Raw genomic sequence first — 6,518 nt, forward strand, 5'->3', positions numbered from 1 at the left:
TACCTGAATATGAATTCATGACATATAAGGAAAGAAGAAAAAATAGTATAAGACACACGCACACACAGTGCGATATCACGACTACATTTGGCACACCTGAAAAAAAAGAGGAAAGTACGATGTTTAAGTGCTATTTCTTTGAAAATATTCCATCAAATACACTGCTTGAAAAATGACAATCGAACTAGAGTTTCGAACATTTTGAGACAGTTTGTTCCAAAGGAATGCAGAAGAGTAGTTGGATGAACGTTTAACATTTTCAGTTTTAGGTGGCAGGGGACAGTTTCTTTGGTTCTGAAACATGTGGATAGGGGTAATACATCAAAATCAGATTATGACAGACTAATGAAAAATCATATTTCCCTTTTATATCAATACCTGTATTACATATTAGTGTAGTTAATAAATTATGACCCTACATTACATGTAATCTATAAATACTGGTGTTGGTGTACAAAACATGCTCTGAGCAGGTTCCCCTTTTTTGCTTTGATTTTCTCTCATTTGGGCTAATCCGCACCACCCCCACCCTAACATTGTGCACAATCAAGAACCATATCCACCCTTCTCAAAAATCTACCTTTCATATGGGGTCATCCACCTTCCCTCACAGCTACATACCTTTTGCTGGACCCTGCATGTTTTCACCGGAATTTCTTCAGCAACTGACCACGTGTATTAGTTTCGCATTTGCACCCATCTATATGCTAGGAATCATGGTGACACCTACATGTTGTATATCAACATTTTTATGAAGGATTCAGCTACATTTGACATGCATCCTAAAATTATTGTATACATTTTTACACATGTAATATCACTTCAAATATGGGGTATTTCCATTTTTTGAAAAAGTTGACCGGGCCTATAGTGCGAAACTGTCCCCTGCTACCTTAGCTCTCTGTAAATATGATAAATTAGACATATAATCATTCGACCTGGTTTGGCGGCAACTCACATCTCTTGTATATTTAAACACGTTTAGGTATTTTGGCATTTGATTATTTAAAACTTTGAACAGAAAGATGACCTTTCTAAACATAAAATAATCTGTAATGAAGTTGATTCAGGTTTGCTGATTTAGCGTTTTGTATTTTTCGTTTGTGTTGATTTTGATGCGAATGGGTTATCGTAAGAGTGAGTCGGGTGTGAGTTATTTTTAGTTGCTAGTGTAAAAGAGACTGGTTTGGCTGGCTGTAAGTTAGATAGGCCACGGTAACGACATCAGCTGGATGCCACGTTGACAGGTCCTAGAAGGTCAGGGGATGGTTATTTTCCTGTCATATTCTATGTAGGACATTTGAAGAAATATAACTACTGAAATAGGAGGTTGTTTTGGAGAGCACATCTTTTTCCTAGCCGGTAAGCGTGTTTTTGTTTGTATTCTGATAGTTCGTGAGTATTAATAATTAGTCTAGCACGGTCTTGTTATTTGTAAGTTCTCGGTTTCTTATTTAGTTGGAAGTTGGTAATTTTTGTGAAATTAATTTCAGTGCGTACATGGGTGTTTAACAAAACCAGTTTCAACCCGAAGGCAGGCAGACAGTTGTGGAATTCAGATATACGGAGGTTCATGCGGATATTGTACTACAATATGGAAGGGTGTGGTGTAGCTCCGTAGAAAATAACCCGAGACTTGGGAGGCATCGGAACCCTGGTGTATTGTCGGGAGTTGACGATAGCTCGTGCAAGGCTTGCATGGTGGTTGATTGGTTTCCGTTCTGGGCTGGGCGTGCTTATCACAAGTTGGCGGGAAGCCGAAACATTGTCTTCAGAGTGCAGATTAATTACATTATAAAGTTAAAGTAACTCGAAATTTAGAAACAAAATCAAAGAATATTATATTACAGAAAAGGAGAATTAAATATTTGGAACTTTTTCTAAATTATACTACGTTTGAATATTGTTTTAACTTGAAAAGTTAATAGCTGTACATTTGCTTTACATCTGATACGTACTATTGGACTTTTCAAAAGAACTGTTTACAACGTATCAGATATCTATATTGTCAATTGCTTATTCATGTAAAGTTGTGTTGAGAGTGAAAGGAGTGAGTGTGGATATTTTTTTATTCATTTATTTGATTAATAAATGTTATTGTTATCGCTAGTCTTTGCTCAATCTGACAAAATCCAAAAAAAGAACTCATTACATAATCCTTAATTGGCATCCAGTTCAAACAAGAAAATAAAAAAGCTAGAAGAGGTCCTGATATCTCGAATATTTAAAAGTATTCTTGCGGCCCTTTTTCGCAGCTTGGAATTTTTTCCTAAATATAGTTGATTCTGTACTTTACACCAGACAGTACAGCAGTAACTAAAATGTGGAAAAAACAATACTATTAAAAACCTTTCTAAGTGCATTTGGTGGCATAAAATAACTCACTCTCTTATATACAGCAAGTTTTCTTACAATTTTCTTTGAACTCCACGTGTGCATCCCATGAATAAGTATTATCTATATAAACACCTAATAGTTTAGCCTGCTTCATAAATTCAATTTGTACACCATTAAAATCTATATTCAACATTCGACATTTCCGTAACCTTTGAGATGTGCCTGTCACAGATGGACGAGCAGGCTGTAACCATGCCAAGCTAACACATTAAAAAGTCACAATGTAGTTTTAAAGAGTTTATTATGTACAATATTTCTTATATGAACATGGTCCTAATTTCACAAGTGTCCATGATAAGCTTAAGACCTCAGTGGGGTCCCCTGACCGATGTACCCACTCCTGGAGCTTGGTTGTCCTGGTACTATACTATTACTCTTCACGTCCTGCATACACTGGCTACATCAGGATAACTGTAGTAGACCACAGGGAGAGGACTTGTTTTGATACACATACATAAAATGTAATATATTACTTGTACGCACTGAGTTGTGTTACATTACACATAAATACACACACAACCTTATCTTATTTGCAGATAATATCCTGGACATGCCTTCTGTTGAAGACAATGCGTTTGCATCTTTGTCTATTGGAAAGACTCCACAAATACATCGAAGTTTTACATTACATTGCTATGCATTTACACATATTGGACAAAGTCTACTCTATGACTATAATACTGCTCCATACATTGAACACTTGTTTCAATTAGTACCATTTTGATACGAATGAAAATCACATCTATGAAATTAAGTTAACACTAAGGAACTCCATAACTGGATGTTTTAGGACTGTTAAAATAACATAAAACAATAGACATATTGCTGAGTAGTAGATAAAATACCTTTCCTCAGAAAAGCTGGACCATATGCACCACTACGTATATGCCATGCATAGAACTGGAAAGTTTGCTGATTATATTAAACTGATATGCAGAGAAGTATAAAACGTCCTTCCTGCTAGTCTGCAGTGTCCAAACTGACTGGCGGTTTAAAGTCCAGTGAAGTGAGGTTCCAATTAGGCACAGTAAAAAGATGCTCCAAACAGGATTTGGAGTATGTTCGATATATACACAAAATAAGAGCATATTATTTACAATACATACAAAATGAGAATAAGTGGGAATTAATGTGACAGTGCCAATAAGCATACATTGGGATTTTTGAAGATTTATACTGAGTTTATTTTTAAGCATCCATTCTGCATCCAACTTAAGGGTCCTCTTCCAATTTTGACCCGATTACATCAACATATTTATCACTCACGTCCTGTGAAGTGTCGGCTGCATATATTGTAACTGAAGAGTGTTTAAGACATTTTGGATAATCGTTAATCGTTAATGTACAAAATAAAAAATAATGGTCCTAAAATTGACCCCTGAGGAACTCCTAAGGATATACTTTTTTCTCTAGATAACACACCTTTTCAACTGAGACATTGCTTACGATTTGTCAGACATGATTGAAACCATTTAAAAGTATGGTGACAAATTCTAAACGACATAAGTTTATGCAAAAGTACTTCATGGTTGACTGCATCAAAGACCTTACGCAAGTCAATAAACAGAACCTCTGTAAGCTTTCCATCGTCCATGTTTTTTAACCATTTATCAGTAAGATTATTCAACGCTGTCTCACATGAATGACTTGGCCTAAATCCAGATTGACTATCTGTAATTAATGTGTTTGTGGATAAATATTAATAAAAGGAATTGAAAACATGTCGTTCAATAATCTTACTGACAACTGGTAAAATAGAAACTGGTCTGTAATTATTTACCAAATGCTCATCACCTGCGCTGTACAATGGAACTACGCTAGCTCTTTTCCAAGCATCCACAAATGTGCATGAGGATATGGATTTGTTAAAAATAAAATGTAAAGTATCACCAATATGATTAAATGACAACTTTAAGAGTTTTACAGACAAACCATCAATACCTGTGGCTTTCGAAGATGCCATTTTGATCATTTCATTTGCAATAAATTAATTTGTAGTTTTTGGAATTTTAAATGAACCTGGTGGTTTTAGATGTTCCACATCCGGTAAAGAAGAATCAAAATGCTTTCCTATTTCATGTCCTACATGACAAAAGAAAGCATTAAAACAGTTAGCCATTGATTCAAAAGAGGTAATGGTACCGTTATCAGTTCGTAAATGTGTACATGGTGTCGAATTCTGCTTTGATGGTAAAACTTGTTTCAATCTGGACCACATATCCTTTGGTCGAGTGGTACATTGATCAACTGCCTCCTCAACAAAGGCCCATTCCGCTTCTCTGATCTTAAGAGTGACACGACTTCTGATTGCTCTGTAGGAACCCAAATCATCCTCTAATTTGGACCGTAATGCTCTTTCATGTAGGTACTCACGATTATGCATCTCATTGAATATTTCATCTTTTATCCATTCCTTTGATTTAACCTTTATTCGCCTATTTTTAAAAGGAATATGTTTTTCAATGACTTTGAAGAAACGAGAGTTGAATTCACACCACATTTCATTTACATCACTCAAATTTTTGATATTATTCCAATATACTTCATGGAGGTCACGATGGAATTGGTCCTCATCTAAATTGCGGAAACTGTGGTATTTTACATTAATGTGACAGTTTGTACCACACTTTATTTTCCCACGGACAGCATAAACTAGATGACGGTCACTGATGCCTATGTGTATTACGCCAGATTTACAAACATTCCGTGGTTCAGACACATATATGGTCAATGAAAGTGATGGAGTCCTTTGTTACTCTTGTGGGCTCTTTAATTAATTGAAGAAGTCCGTACGTTTTCATTAGCTTTTTAAGATTTGAATTCCTATTTTCATCGATGTTAAAATCGCCCATAAATACAATATTATTTTTAATAGTAGTTAATGTCTCCACATTTTTTCTCAAACGGTTCAAACCATTCACATTTACAACTTGGCGGCCTATAGACAATTGCAAAAATAAACCTTGGGGAGTTACCTATTTTGATGTCAAAATATAAAACCTCAATGTATGCATGGTGTTGCACACCAGTAACCTGAAACTTATTTTTGATGTACACAGCAATTCCTCCACCATTCCTGTCCCGGTCCCGTCTTACGAGCCTATATCCATTAATTGATAATTCTGAATCAGATATACCACTGTCTATTTTACTTTTTGTAACTGCAAACACATCAAATGAACCTTTACGTAACACGATTTACCAAATAAGCCATATACATTTAAGTGTCCAAAAGAAATTCCTTTCGGTAAAGACTGGATGATACCGTCTACCGGTTTGTCAAGGTCATAATTCATGAATATATTTTCTATGCAGGAATCGCAAATTCATTCCGAAATATCTGGGAATGGAATAATTAGGGACATGAACTACGTACACATGTGTTTACTCAGAGAACATACTTTATATACTGTATCAATTCAAATAAATACACGTTTTCAAACAAATGTATGGAATGTGTTAATGCTCATCATTGTCTTACCGAATAAGTAGTTTCTTTTGGAAACAGCAGTTCAGTACAATGACCAGCGAAACAGGAACATACCCACATTCTTCGCAGCGAGCTCGTGCATACAAACTTATATATGTGCCCTTAAAACTATGACACTGGGTCGAGGCCTCTGCTGGTGGACTGTTAGTCCCCGAGGGTCTATACAGCCCAGTAGCTAAGTAATTCGTTACTAGCTTGAAATTACGGATGTATATTTAATTGCTGTTATAACATTTAGAAATTCATTTCAAAATTAAGGATTATCTCCCTCACCCTAGCTCTTATCCTTAGACGAATTTGACTCCACTTTTTTGGCACACTGTTTTTCCCTATAATAGCTCTAAAACTTCATTGTTATTTCAGATTTCAAACATTTCGGTTGAGCATCACTGAAGATACATTATTAGTCGAAATGCGCATCTACTGCATCAAAATTGGTACCGTATAAGTTTTACATTATGACCCCTGGGTCGAGGCCTCTGCTGGTGGACTGTTAGTCCCCGAGGGTCTATACAGCCCAGTAGCTAGGTACTTCGTTACTAGCTTGAAAATACGGATGTATATTTAATTGCTGTTATAAAATTTAGAAATTCATTTCAAAATTAAGGATTATCTCCCTCACCCTAGCTCT

The sequence above is a fragment of the Ostrea edulis genome, chromosome 1 (assembly GCF_947568905.1).
Source record: "Ostrea edulis chromosome 1, xbOstEdul1.1, whole genome shotgun sequence".
Lineage (NCBI taxonomy): Eukaryota > Metazoa > Mollusca > Bivalvia > Ostreida > Ostreidae > Ostrea > Ostrea edulis.